Source organism: Sebastes umbrosus, chromosome 24 (assembly GCF_015220745.1).
Source record: "Sebastes umbrosus isolate fSebUmb1 chromosome 24, fSebUmb1.pri, whole genome shotgun sequence".
In the NCBI taxonomy this organism is placed as follows: Eukaryota; Metazoa; Chordata; class Actinopteri; order Perciformes; family Sebastidae; genus Sebastes; species Sebastes umbrosus.
Window position 1 is genome coordinate 8,393,516 of NC_051292.1, and position 15,366 is coordinate 8,408,881.

Sequence of the window (15,366 nt, forward strand, 5' to 3'; positions counted from 1 at the left end):
AACGATAGCGAGTGTCCGACAAATAGTGTGCGTTTGTGCTGCGTTAGCAGCTCTAGCGTCTGTCAGCGCGGCGTAACTTAAGCGAGTTTCCAACAGACCACGTGTGTGTGTGGCGGCGGTGAGTGTGAGGTTTGTCGGTGGCGTTATAGCTGTGAACGTAGCGGTAGCAGACAGCGTGTGTACAGTTTATTTGTCGGTGAATGTTTATTTGCCTGTATCTGTAACGCCGGCTCAGACTCTCTTAAGGTGGACTCTTAAGGTGGACCATCTTTTCTCCTTAAAGTGACGAGCCGCTCTGAGTTTTGCTCAGCTTTTTAATTAATTATTGATATTTCTTTTAACCGATAGCGTTAATCGGTTAAAATGCTTAATGTTGGTTTTAAGCGGTTAATTAATACCATCCCTAATGCTAAGCTAAGGTAAACAGCTTTTGGTTGTAGCTTCACATTTAATGGACAAACATGAGAGTGGTATCAATCTCCTCATCTAACTGCAAGAAAGGGAAATGTCCTTAAATAGCTTAGTAAACTATATTCCTGTTGATGAACTGAGCAGATATCTATCATATCTTGCTGTTAGCTTCATATTTCTTTGCAAACCCTTTGTTTTGTGTCAACTCAATCATCCTGATGCGAGCTTAGCATAAATTTATACCATTGGGTTAATGTCTCCGTCATGACTACAAAGCTTGATAACACCATTTGTCTGCTCCCACTTCATCCTTGGACATGAATCGGTCACATACTGTACCGAGATGAATTCCTTTTTGTCAGCCCTCTAAGCTCTGACCACATCTGTTCAATTACCAGCATGGAAAGTGCATTACCATTGGCTTTGTTGTTGGAGATGCTTGATTTTCTTAGTAAAAAAGCAGATGAATTTATAATGTTGTGATCCCCTCTGTTGTGAATCTCCTCAGCGGACCAAGGCCCGGGATCAGAATAAGCATTTTGATGAGCTATAGGCCGTCTCCTCTTTTTACAATCCCAAACTTGCGCTGCCCGCCCAATATCAAACTAATAAATTACAGCCCCCGTCTCCCACATAACTCACTGATAAATAAAAAAAAAGGGTCTGCCATAGTGTGCAGCTGTGACCCAGGGTTACCTAGCAACAGGTCATGCCCAGACGTGATGCACAAGGTAGAGATACACCTCTAAGGAGCGGGAGAGGAGGGAGGGATGGGGATGGAGGAGATGGAGGAGCGGGGTGAGGGAGGGAGGGAATGGGTCTCATCCTCACTCTCTATGACCCTTGACAGATAGAAAACGCACTCAGAGGAAACGGCGTTTGATTGACAGGGATATTTGAGGAACCTGAGACTCCTTGGTTTCTCCATTACTGTTTTCAGGCTGGACTCTGAGCTGCTTTATAACTGAAAGAAGAAGGTGGAAAACAGCTGACAAATCCCATAATAATAAACCTTTTCATGCAAGACACTTAATTAGTATCCATATTTGAGATGTGACATGAAGAAAAGAATACGATTTTCTTAATTCCCTCTGAAGAGTATCTTTCTCTTGTATACATGCATTAACACACCCAGAACAAATCTGCCACACTGAAGTACTAGTCAGCTTTCCAACGTCGGCGCCCAGAGAATTGTCTGATGAAAAGCCTAACTGACAGCCCTAAAAAGATTGAGCAATAGCACAAGAGACGCACATCCACAGCGGTGTACAATGTCTTTGCCAGAACAGTGCAGCATGGAAATGAGAGTGTTCAGTCCATGTCCCCCCCCCACCCTCCCTTCCTCCGCCCTTCCTCTGTTGCCTGTGCGACAAACCCTCAAGGGGACTCTGCAGCTGTGTGGGGTTAGCACATGGTCGAGTTAGGGGCCACACACACAAACACACACACACACACACACTGACAAACACAGTCTTTGTAAATATGTGATATTTATGCTGCGTAAACTGTAATAAGTTGTGCTTTAATGAGAGTATTTTCTTTGGATGATTTTCAAAAGACTGAATCTCAGCTGAAAGAGAAAGCAGCTGCCATCTTGAGTGTCCAAATGTTTAAAAGCTGCTATACTCAATATTTCTCTAATAACAATTAATTAAATGACTATGTGCATATGCCAAGTATCCTCATACAACGGTTCGTATTATATCTTACAAAAAGTTATTCGTATTTTTCGTGCCCATTTCCGCTCCAGTCTTTTCAAAATAAACTTCACAGGAAACAACTTGGTTAGGTTTAGACAACAAAACTACTTAGATTAGGTTTAGGCAAAGATCGTGGTTTGGGTTAAGAAAACGCCAGAAGTGGCGTAACTTAAGTACGGACGTTATGCGACAAAAAAGACTTAATTAGGTGTAGGAAAAGATGGGGGTGTGGATTAAAATTACTCCGTAAGTGGCGTAACTTTACAGAAGTTACGTGACACATAAATCAACACGTAAACAACTAGCTAGGTTTAAGGCAACAAAACAACTTAGTTAGGTTTAGGAAAAGCTTGACTTGGTTAGGTTTAGGCAACAAAACAATTTCGGTTTAGGAAAAGATCGACTCGGTTAGGTTTAGGCAACAAAACTACTTCAGTTTAAGAAAAGCTTGACTTGGTTAGGTTTAGGCAACAAGAGTACTTAGTTAAGTTTAGGAAAAGATTGTGGTTTGGGTTCAAATAACTACGGAAGTGGCATAACTTAAGTACGGAAGTTACGGGATAATTAAATCTATATTGACTTCTTGTTTTCTTGTCATTCAGACTCTAACAAGGCACATGGATAAGTGCGGAAGTCCAAGTATTGGGCGATGGTGGGGGAGTGAGTTAGTGAATGACTTATGGCCCACTAAAGGACACCAGTTCTTTCAATCCAGCCTTGGTAGCCCTCTGACTGTGTGAGAGAGAGAGAGATATGAGTTCCAAATTAACTTTCATTCTAACTTCTCACATACAAAATCAGCGTGTGTACCCCTCATTTCCTCTTATCATAATGTAAACTCACCATTTAAATGAAGTCCCACTCAAAGTCCTTGAGTCTCCTCAGCAGAGTGGATACATGTGGATATATGGTTGTAGTCTTGTCTTGTTGTTCGTGAATTTGCCACTTTTCTTTGATTAGACTTTGCCCTGTCCATCCTTGGTGCAAAACATGCAAAAACAGATACTGTACTGTATGTCCAATAGTGCTCATTTCTCTAAACCATGTGGTTTTCAGATATCATTCAAAAACACTAGTTAGCTAGTAAATAACCTTGCCTTCAATTTTGAATCCGCTCTGCTGAATTACCGCCCAATAACCAACGTGCACTGAAGTCTTAATGTTACTTCAAATGTTGAAGTGACTTCCAAAGACTGTAAAAATATATACACCGTCAAGGTTGTTATGCACGAACTCACTGGCAAAATACATGTGTACGCACATTAACTTAGATATTAACTTGGATACATAGAAATTAAAATTAACTCCTTGTGTTGTCCGATTAATAAGCAATCATCTGTGAAATTTAATTTAACAGATTTTCTTTTGTATTAACAGTAAAGTACTGTTTTTAACAATAACAGGTTAATACTGTTGAAATCCTGCTGTAAATTAACAGCAATTGTTTACAGTGTACATGTGTGGTAGGGCAAGAAGAATAACTTCTGATACCTCCAATTGTGCTGAACGTGTGCAGGAATAGAACTGGCCCTGAGGAAGATGAGCAACCTCAGTAACACTTGTTTTCCCAGAAGCTCAGCATACGCCAATTGAGATAGTGGGCGACATGATGGGGGGGGATGTGCGCCTCCTCATGCAGTTAATGGACAGCATACACGCCGAGGTAATTCACAGCTAGCAAACATGACGTATGCCATCAGAGGCCGGTGTGAGTAAAATGGGCATCCATCACAGATGCTAACAACTCTGATTAAAAATACATAATCTGCAAGCGGCCCCCTGATACCTCCGTCAAGCCATTTTGGGTCTAATTGCAATTGGTCTCCGTTATGATCAAAGGCAAGTCACACCTGCTCGCCTTTAGCTTTCGTTTCGCTGATTACACTTTCAAATTTCATCAACGTCAAGTTGATAGATATGAAATTATGGAGTAAACCTGTTTACTTGTGGTCAACACTCATCACAATCCCAAGTCTTTCTCCTGGACTTTTACACCCACACTTCTTTGAAATCTTTCACAGAGCATTGAAAAACGAGGATTGTAGGCACAGGGGTTAAAGAAAGAGCAGCCGCAAAAGATACACTGGAGCTCACAGTCCCGATACAAACACAATAGAGAACAGAAATGAGAGCCAAACTGCTTCTCCCCCATCTGCATCTTCACCTTACCCACCACCTGTATCTCTCGGGGTGCGAGTGAGTGACAAAGCATCAAGAGGAAGAGCACCAAGCCTTCACTCACAAGGCTTTGCACCCAGCGCTCACCCAATTTACACCTCTCCCTTTCCTGCAAACCCCACCCAGCATCCCCCGGTGACAGCACCATGCTAACCGCCACCTCCCTGCTGGCATGACCGTGTGTGTGTGTGTGTGTGTGTGAGAGAGAAAGAGGGTGTGTGTGAATGTGTGTGTGTGCAGGAGAGAGTGGAAATGTGTGGTATCCTTGTGGGAAGCAGTTTTAGACCTTCAGATGGGGTAATTTTTTTTGAAAGGAGAGGTCATTTTGTTCTCTCCTTTCTTCTTGTGTATAGTGTGTAGAATAAGCAGAACAATTACGTTCCCATACAATGGAACTGCATTGTGAATAACTTTTCAAGGGACACGTATTTTGTCGCGTTTCTGACATATCACAAATACGTTTGTAATGATAGTCCGCGGAAGTCCACGTAGGGAAGAGGGACAGGTTGGATTTGTCCAACAAACAAGAACTTTCAACAAGGAAATCACTGTTGCTGTCTCATGTGGAACTAAAAGTCAACGTTATTTTAATTTAGGTCCGCAGCTTAATAACTAGGGCTTGCAGTCGACCAATATATTTAATATGTCTGTAAAGGGGAGACTCGTGGGTACCCATATTTTGCCCATATTTTTTTACTCAACCAAACCAAGTAGTTTTGTTGCGTTTTTAGTTTAGTTTCCCTTTACAACGTTAACCACTTGTTTAAAACCGTTAAAAACAGCAACCGTAATCCGGGAGGAAATACGTTTGTGAAACGTCATCGAGAATGCAGTTCAGTCGTTGTAGGAGATACGGTTGGAATAAGAATGTAAGGGTCCGTTGTCTGTGTAACTGAGTCGTTACACAGTTGCTGTAATTTTTTGTTTTACTTCTACTCCGTCAAGTATCAATCACAAGCAGTATCTCAGCATGGTGTCCCCAGGAATAAAGTCCATATTGGACAATTCTGCATCCAGTGCCATCACAGGAGATAGTTTAGCTGTTGATCTAAATACACTTATCTACTGACTTCATTGTTTTTTTTGCTCACAATAATACACATTGGTGCGGGAGTGTTGTAAAATAATAAGCTCCAAATTAAATTTTTTTTCCAAGTCAAGTCAATTTTATTTATATAGCCCGATTTCACAAATCACAATTTATCTCAAGGGGTTTTACAATCTGTACAGCATACAACACCCTCTGTCCTCAGACCCTCGCTTCAGATGAGGAAAAACTCCACAAAAAAGCTTTTACAGAGAAATAATGGAAGAGACCTCAGGAAGAGCAACTGAGGAGGGATCCTTCTCCCAGGACAGACAGACCTGCAATACATGTCATGTGTACAGAATAGACCAACATAATCAAATTTCAGTATAGAACATCAAAATGCCAAAAATGATACATACAATGTGAACCAGTAGGCAATGTGAACGGGATGCAATCCCCCTTTTTAGCAAAATGACCAAAATGCATTCCCCTTGTTAACCTGCCAACCCCCCCTCTCTATCCCCTAGCAGCAGAGAAAGTGCAGCGGCAGAATATGTTAGTCTAGTCTACCTGACTCATTGATCCTCTATCTGACTGAGGTTTGTGCAAGTTAGAATCTATGGCCCCGACCATGGCTCTGAAATATCAGCAGCCTAACAGCGCTGTCCATGGTGCTGAAGTAGCAGACGGATTGCAACTTTTCTCTGAGTCCCGCCCTTCTGTCAGTTTTGTCTTGGATCTATAATATTCTTTAAACTATATAGTTCGGGGAGGGGGGACATGTGCAGATAGTGTAAGAAAGTGAGAATTTAAAAAAAACATTGACATTTGATGAAATTCAGGGTTTTTGCAGTATCGTCCAAAATCTACGTTCTTGTCTGGTGACAGGTTTAGTTTGGACTGACCTCCCCATTAACGAACTTTGTTCTGTAATTTGGCCACAGTAAACTCAGTTTTATCCTGCCTTTTTTCAACCTGATCGGCTGACATAAAAGCGCAGAAAACTGTGCAAATCCAGACTAATTTTTATTAAGCAAAATTAATTATTTTTTTCTGAAACAAATTCCTTACCTTCTGCTTCCTGTTTCCTTGATTCCTGTTTTTCTCTTCCTAAAATGACTGAACTTTGCTCACAACCATGCCGTCTATCAATCACAACCCAGTTAAGCAAAGAGACAAACCATAGAGGGACACAGCTGCTAGCTGTTGCACAAAAATTAAAGCTCGATTTTACAGTTACAGCCTTAAATTTCACTTATACCTCATAATATTTAGACTGCGCGTCAACTTAGATTTGGCATATAATGTAGAGGGAGAAAATGAAGCTGCATCGGCTGCCTAAAAATAAAACTGCACTCTCACACTAAACCCCCTCCCTCCTGAGATGAACCCCAACTTGAGTAAAGGGGCTAAAGAAATCATAAAAAAACCTCACTGACAGGGTTAGAAATGATGTACCTACTGTACGCAAGGCCTGTTTAAACATCTTTACAGGATTAGAGTGGAGTTAAACTGCTTTGCGGGCGCAGTTAATTGAAGCGGATGAGGTTTTTAATAAAGCGTGCAGTGTTAGCAGCTGACAAATGGCTCAGCTGACACACAGGGGAAATTGCATTTAATGGCATCAGGTATGTGCTTTGCTGGAGCTTATCACATTACACTGGTGGGTGCACATACACACACACACATGCATACATGCATAAACGTACACACCCTGCTTTCATCTTCATTTGTGGGTGTGTATGTGTGCACGTTGGCCCACATAAACACCACATTACAGCAGTTTACGCTTACCTGCACCAGTCAAGGTGTTTTCCCTCCTGGATTCCAATTATGGTTCAGCGGGATGTCTCATGTGGAGCATATAGGTTGCTAGGTGGGTTGCTAGACGGACAGGCAGACTCACACTGGACCTATTATTGTGACATGATTGGTGGAGAAACTCTCAATGATTTCATTAAAGCGTCAATAACCATAACCTTAATTAACCATAACCATTTTTTGCTGTTTTCTATCACCAATTAAACAAAATGGTGATTCAACCTAATGCCAAAGATGACTGAGCCAAAATAGATTTTTTGTTATTGTGGTTAAATAAATGTAATTTATGGTGTTGTGAGATTGCTGCTAGACCGCTCCGTTAATACAGGTGCGGGCCTCGCGTCGTGTGAGGCAAGCGGGAGAGCAAATACTATTACTATTACTGAGGTAATAAATAAAGTCAGAAGTAGGCTCGTAAAGTAATACGTTTTTTTCGTCCACCTTTCAGTTCAAGCAGTGGTTAACAGCGGTTGGCTGCGCCCACGTTCCACACATGCGTACCAGAAAACAAGACGGCAACCTCAGAACAACAAGAAGACCAGCTCCTCCAAGATATGTCAGGTGAGTACTTTTGTGGTCTTGATGATACAAAAATGTAGATTGCAACGAGATTTATCCTTTGAATATCGAACCCAATCAAATAACAAAGGCATAGACAAATTATCAGAAATAGGCTTCATGAAAATGGTGTTTAACCCCTTAAAGAGGATATATTGTGCTTATATTCAGGTGCATACTTGTATTTTGGGTTCCTACTAGAACATGTTTAAATGCTTTAATGTTCAAAAAACGCTTTACTTTTCTCATACCGGCTATGCTGCAGCACTTCTTTTCACCCTCTGTCTGAAACACTCTGTTAGAGCAGTGTTTCTGTGGGGGAGAGTAACTCCCTTTGGCGTGGACTTTGTAACTTTTTCAGACATTTTAAATGCACAAAAAACTATATAACACACTAAAGGAAAGGGCAAAAGCACAATAGGTCCCCCTTTAATAAACTCATACTGTGCACCCAGAATTTCTGCGAACCCACTGAACTTTATTGCAAATTATTCAAATATACATGTAGAATTTGATGGGGATGGTGCAGCCATAGAAAACACAGAGTCTAGGGTGTAAATATTTCACTTTGTGTAAACATCATAAAACTTCAGAATATATACGATGCTGTCAGACACTGTGGAATAAGACGATTCCAACAACCGTAAAGCTACTTAAGGGAAAACAAAACGAGGAGGCTGTATCTTTTGAAGTAACTAAATCATCATAACATAAGTTACTTTAGTATTAAAGTATTTTTCCATGCCTGAGTGGCCGCTGGAAAGCAGAGCAGGTGCTTGGCGTCTTAATCCAAGACGCTGTATATCCATTTCCTCCTGATAATGTTGTGTCTGGATTCTCTGGATGCAATAAAGGCAAGAAACTGTCAGAAAGGACAACATGAATTATTTCAAGTGATATGTCGGGAGACCGCTGCATAGATGCCCTTTAGGAGTTGTCAGTTTGATATCTCACCCAGTAGTGCACACACACACACGCACACACACAGATGCTGCACACACGGCGTCCAGTCAGAAATTCCTCATATAAGAGAACAATTAGAGTGTCTCATTTTCCCCCTAATATCAATCACACAGCTCATGAATAAAGACAATTAGGTCCTCATGATTCCATACAATTGCATCTGCCCTTTGAGCTCCCCCTCCGATTTGGGAGCGACGCCTCTTGGGTATATGGCGCTCTCATCACGGCAACTCAGTGTGAGCCGCCGCGGTCAATAATAGGAGACAAAACAGAGGAGGCAAGGGCCCGGTTTCAGACTAGATCAGATCCTCCGGACGCGTGTCACTCTTCATTAGGGAGGCGGGGTAGCAGGGGATGCCCTTAAGGTGAGGATGGCCACAGAGCGGAGGGGGTAAAGGGAGGAGGGAGGGGGCAGAGTGGCAGCTGTGGACAATGACAGAATCTGTGTCCAAGGGCCCCTCAGGCCAAACACCAGCTCTCCTCCACCCTGAACTGATCTCTCGCCTCTAGACCCACCGACGAGGGAGGGAGGGAGAAAAGACCGAAATAGACAGTCACACTCAGTGGACTTTCTATCCAGACTTGCTGCACTCAAGACTCCGGCTGACATTGATGTAACACACCACATCAATGCGTCTAATGTCATATTCATAGAAATGTGATTGGTTTACCTCAGGCATGGGTGGTTCCCCTCACCGCACAGCAGCTTGGATAATGTCAGGTATTAATCTTTCATAGCCTCCGTTAAATTAAGCACTTTGATTTCACTTATTATTAATTTATACTGATTGCTGCAATGTTGCCGTACATGCAGGCGAAGGCGGTGACTAAAGGATAGCCTTTGCCATTTGGGAAGACAGTAATCTTTACACAAGTAAGAATTAATGTTTCTTAGTGTAAATATTTGCAGAGTGGGAGAATCCTAACCTTGAATCCTACATGCTCTTTTTATACATTTTTGACATACCCTTCTCTAGTCTTTCACTCCCTAACCTTGAATCCTACATGCTCTTTTTATACATTTTTGACATCGCCTTCTATATTCTTTCACTCCCTAACCTTGAACCATGCAGGTGGTTTCACATAAAAAAACAAGAGAGACACAGGTCTATTGTAGTTCACACAGGGTAGAGAGAACATGGTCCTGCATGTTTTTGCAAAGGCTTTTGCCTTCTACACAGCAGTAAATACAATATATTATAACAGTAAAAAGGCTGATTATACACTACAGTATGTAATCCACGTAATCGTGAACCACTAAGTATAAAGAGTGACAAACGCTGCGTAGGGAGGAGGTCTAGGTGGAAGGTCGGGTCAAAAAAACACCAGACTTTCACTCAGGAGATCAGTGTTCATACCCAGAAAAAACAGAAATTAACGTTGATTTATTTGTCACGTAACTTCCGTACTTATATTTGTAGTTATTTTAACCCAAACCACGATCTTTTCCTAAACTTAACTAAGTAATTTTGTTGCCTAAACATAACCAAGTTGTTTCCTGTGAAGACAGAAGATTATTTTGAAAAGAAATTGGAAAATGTGTATCTGGACATTCATAGGAAAACGCATGAAAAATGAGGAACAACTTTTTGTAAGATATACTGACTGTTGTATGAGGATATGTTGAACATTGACATAATATAATTTTTTAAGTGGATTGGTTGAACTTGCTATAAACATCTTCTTCCAGCAGTTACAGACAAACATTATCTTTCATTCGGAGTTGTGGCAAACACAAGTCCCATATTCCCTCTTTTTTAGCCGTTTTTGGTCTCTTTAGTTCTCCGCTGTTCCCCAGCTTCTCGCTAACTGTGTCTGTCTGCTTTTTAGTGCTGAGTAGGTGTGCTTTGGTTTTTATTAGAGCTTTTTTTGCTGTTGTTTTCACATTGCCATTTGATCTTGTTATTACAAAAATATCAGTTATAGCCTCTTAAAGTTTTCAGTCCCGGTAGATTTGGCGACACCTGTGGTTACTGGTTGTAACAGTAAGTGGGGTTTAATACTACAGCAAACACTTGTTGAGCAGCTACTTTCTCAGAAATACAACAGAAGAGCAACCGGTGTATCTCTTGACAGTGCAGCCAAACAAACTTAAATTGTTTTAATTAAGAAGTGTTGAAAGAAGTAGGAAATGTTGGGTTAGGCCATCGTCTGGCTGTCGCCTTCTTGGTTTTTGGCCATCACCATCTTGGGCTTTAGCCGTCGCTATCTTGGTTTTTGGCCGTCTATTTGACTCTAAATGGGACCATAATTTACTAAATGAACGTCATGCTGTATTGAAGAAGTTTCAAAATTACTGAATATAAATACATTAAATGGCTATTGCAGAAAAAATGCTGACCATAAAAATGTGGTTTGATATCATGAAAATCATGGAGGACTACACCTTTAATAACCTAAAAGTTGATATCTTATCCCACGTCGCACCGAGCACCGCAGCATCAACGCAACTGATGTTTTAGCAACACACGTGTTTTTGTCATCAGCAATACATCAAACTTGTCTCAAAGAGGACAATGGGGCGCTGTGACGGAGGGCTGCGGCGCTCTCCCGCCACACGTAGGTGGCACACACTCGCCTTATTAGCCAGGTCAAACATAATCAGTGATAGACACGGCAGGGCTGCTTAATTATGGCTGGCAGCTGGCAGCGGGGGCCTTCCTTTAGGGGCCGGGTTATGCCCATGCATGAACCCTCCACCCCCACCCCCCCTACACCACCACCACCCACACTGCCCCAAATGAAGAATAAATCTAACCTCCCTTTTGTTTGGGAGTGATGCATGTGGCAGCCCCTTCATTTAAAGCGAGAATAAAAATGTGGACAGAATTCAGGATTAATAGAGGGGAATGGGGCATTAAATTAGTGTAATTGCGAGGTAACAGCGTGTGTGTGTGTGTGTCTGTGTGCATCAAGGTAACAAGAACCCTTTTCTCAAAACAATGCACCTGAGCTACTACAGGGCTCCGATTTTTCAATTTCATAACACAGAAAGCTGCACTTTGGATGACACGACAGATGTATGCACACGGCAGCTTCCTCCCAACTAGGCGCATAAGCTCCTGTCGCAAACAGCTTGTAAATCTGCACTTAAATGAGAGCAAGCGAGCGCCCTGCCTGTCTGCTGCGTCACCGGAGAAATATGGCTTCATGAAGTTTGCGACCAACGCGAGGGGGGAGAAAGAAGGCTGATATACTGCGTGATTTGCTTCTATGCCAAAATGTTGCTGTCCACTCTGTGCGTGCAGCGGAAAAAACAGCTGGGAGAGACAGAAAGCGAGACGGTGTTTGAAGCCGCAAGCAGTTGTGCACTCTTGATCTCCCAAGGCTGTCTGTCTGCACACACACTCGCACACATGCAGACCCCCTGATTCAGCCCCCTCTGGTATATTGATCCACTTCATTCTGCCTCAATGAGATGCAGACAGCATCCCGGCACCCAGACCGCTCATAATCATGATATAACACACGGCCGTATTGAAACCTGCCATAGGAAAGGCATAAATCGGATAATGCAACAGCCGGGGATAATGAATAATATCGGATGACATATCGATGTTGTCACGCGCGGCACATAATGAAACATAAATGTGAGATGTTTTGAATTGGTGCACCCATGCAGGAGCAGCTGTTTTTTTTTTTTTTTGTATACAGCGTGCAGGGGAAGTTATGAAAGGAGCCGTGCACTTTTTAAAGCTGGACCTTGGAGCGCTCCATTCACACTCTCTTGCCGTGTGTTTATGTATGTGTGTGTGTGCGTGTGTGTTGTGGATGTGAACTTAAATCCACCTTCCCTCCCCTCCCTATCCCCTTCAGCCTCTCCCCATCACATCGCACCGTAGCCATGGCAACTATTCTGATCGATCCAGTGCCACCTAATACCAAATGTTTCTCCAAACCAAAACTTAAACAATCAGGCGGTCGTGAGCGGCTCGCCGGCGAGGTGGCGGCTCCAGCAGAGGAGCATGATGGGAGCGGGCGTTTAGTCAGTGTTGTTGTGAGCTATGGCAAGATGGTGAATTCACCTCAATAAAATGTGTGCTTTGCAGACAAATAATACGACTAATGATCACTATAAAATCATAAATAGATACCAGGGCTGTCAATTGATTAAAATATTTAATCGCAAATTAATCGCACATTTTTTTATCTGTTCAACCGTAAAGGGAGATTTGTCAAGTATTTGATATTCTTATCAACATGGGAGTGGGCAAATACGCTGCTTTATGCAAATGTATGTCTCTATTTATTATTGGGAATCAGTTATCAACACAAAACAATGACAAATATTGTCCAGAAACCCTCACAGGTACTGCATTTAGTATAAAAAATATGCTCAAATCATAACATGACAAACTGCAGCCCAACAGGCAACAACAGCTGTCAGTGTGTCAGTGTGCCGACTTGACTATGACTTGCCCCAAAACTGCATGTGATTATCATAAAGTGGGCATGTCTGTAAAGGGAAGACTCGTGGGTACCCATAGAACCCATTTACATTCACATATCTTGAGGTCAGAGGTCAAAGGGCCCCCTTTTGAAAATTGATGTCCAATAATAAATATATACATACATTTTCATAAAGCAGCATATTTTTCCACTCCTATGTTGATAAGAGTATTAAATACTTGACAAATCTCCCTTTATTTTGAACAGATAAAAAATGAGTGATTAAAATGCGATTGATCACGATCAACTAAGGACACTCATGCAATTAATTGCGATAAAATATTTTAATCTATTGACAGCCCTAATTTTGAAGTTTCATATGATACCAGTATCTTCATTCTAGCTTTAAAACCCTGCTACAAACAAATACATACAAATCGCAAGTTGCATTAATGCGTTAATGGCGTTAAAACGAATTTGCGCAAACGCGTTATTATCATGTTAACTTTGACAGCCCTAAATTATAGATGTTTCTCGTCAGTTTATTTGAAAAACAAATTTCTGTGGCCCTGAGAGCTCAACACACTGCAACTAAACAAAAGGAAATGAAGAACTGCCAATTTGAGAACCCATTAGTATTGGGACACGGAGTGAAAACACTCAGAACGAGCTGCAAAAACATTTTCTAAATGCTGCCAGATCCGCGGTATAATACAGACGAAACAAAGAAAAATCCAATGTACAGACTTTAGTGGCTGCCCAGCAGCTGGAGAGGTTGGATGTGAGGAGGGATGTGTCACGTTTACTTTATGTCAACAGCCATGGATAGCTGGTCAGGGTTCAGGGTTCACACTGTGATATTTCACCATGTCTCCATTCCCTTAAAATCGCAGCGCCAGTATCCAGAAGCGACGCCATCTCTCGTAGCTCTGTCTGTCTGCGTCTTTTTGTGCGTGCGGAAGGGGAAGATGAACAGAAAACCTTCCAAAAAATCAAACACAAGAAGAGGAAGAAGTGAGGAAGAGAAAGAGAGAGAGAGAGAGAGAGAGAGAGAGAGAGAGAGAGAGAGAGAGAGGAAGGATGAATGAAGAGAAAGCTTATTACCAGAAAACAGATGGCCCCCCAATTCACAGCGGCCCCACGGGGACGTGGAGGGACAACTCTTTGCACCTCCGGGTTACCAGCGCCGCGGAGAGGGGCGGGGCTCCTAAACACGACTCTGTGTGTGTGCACTTTTGTTTGTTAACTTGTAAACAAAAAGCAAATTTGTGACATCCCTGGCATGGCGCCACTCTGGAGATTCCCCAGGAGTTTTCGCGTTTAAAGGCTATTTGTTACGTCTGAAAATGGATCTGGAAAGGCGACAACAGCGGGAGTTTTTCCTCTGCGGATGCTGCAGAAAACATCAGACTTGCATATTCAAACTGGCGGAATAATCCTTTAAAAAAAACACACATTTGGCGTCCCCTTTTTATTTCATCAAACCCGTCACTCAACATCATCGCCGGGCGAGCTAATGTCACAACATCCGTAAAATGAGATCTCACACGCGCTCAAACATTCACACCCTTACGCGTGCATATGCAACTGTACGAGTGGACACACACACACACACACACACATGACAGGCAGTGAGTGGAAATGAAGGATTTGGAGTTCCATCCCGTTACATTATGCAGCAGATGGCGTTCAGGCCAAGCCCGGCCAGGCCTCTCCCAGGAGAGAAGGAGTGAGAGAGAAAGAGGGGAAGATGGGGGAGGTGTAGAAAAGAGGGGTGAGGGACAAAGCTGTTGTTTTTTTTTTTTTACTTGCGTGAACGCACGTGTTTGTTTCCTATTTTTTCGACGGACTCCCTCTTGGGTAGAATCCTCATCGTCTCCTCTCCTCCTCTCCTCGCCTCATCCCCCCCCGCCCCCTCCACCCTCCCGCCCCCTCCTGCCCAGCTGAGGCTCCACCTGAGCCCAGCCACGGAGGCCCCGACCCCAGCTGACCCGCCGCCGAGAACAAGGAGGCAGAGGAGGGAAAAGGTGAGAGTGGAGGGAATGATAGGTAAAGCGCTGTAGGTTTGTTTTATGGAAGGAAAAGTTCCCACTAAACCCGCATCTTTATTATTTCACAAGACTCCCGTCTTAAAAGGATGGACGTGATTATGTCTTTCAGCAAAGCAGCTGTATACCTCGACTAATTTGAACAAAATTCACACACACACACCGCAGTCGACTTGATCAAATGCCACAATCAATACGCACACACACACATACAAAGCGGCCAGCTAAGTCCCCCCAGATCTTTGCCCCCCGGCGCTTTTTGTTTTGT

The 15,366-nt window shown here is 42.6% G+C and overlaps 2 protein-coding genes across 2 annotated transcripts in view; both read left to right on the plus strand.

Moving 5' to 3' along the window:
• LOC119483615 (helix-loop-helix protein 2-like) overlaps positions 1-15,366 on the plus strand; it is a 28,090-nt gene that overhangs the window by 553 nt on the left and 12,171 nt on the right. The window contains exon 2 of the mRNA XM_037761869.1: positions 7,589-7,701. The gene's annotated coding sequence lies outside the window, so the exon portion shown is untranslated. The remainder of the gene's footprint in view (positions 1-7,588; positions 7,702-15,366) is intronic.
• The window catches only part of LOC119483604 (vang-like protein 1), a 78,859-nt gene continuing 71,084 nt past the window's right edge, over positions 7,592-15,366 (plus strand). Inside the window, exon 1 of the mRNA XM_037761848.1 lies at positions 7,592-7,701. The gene's annotated coding sequence lies outside the window, so the exon portion shown is untranslated. The remainder of the gene's footprint in view (positions 7,702-15,366) is intronic.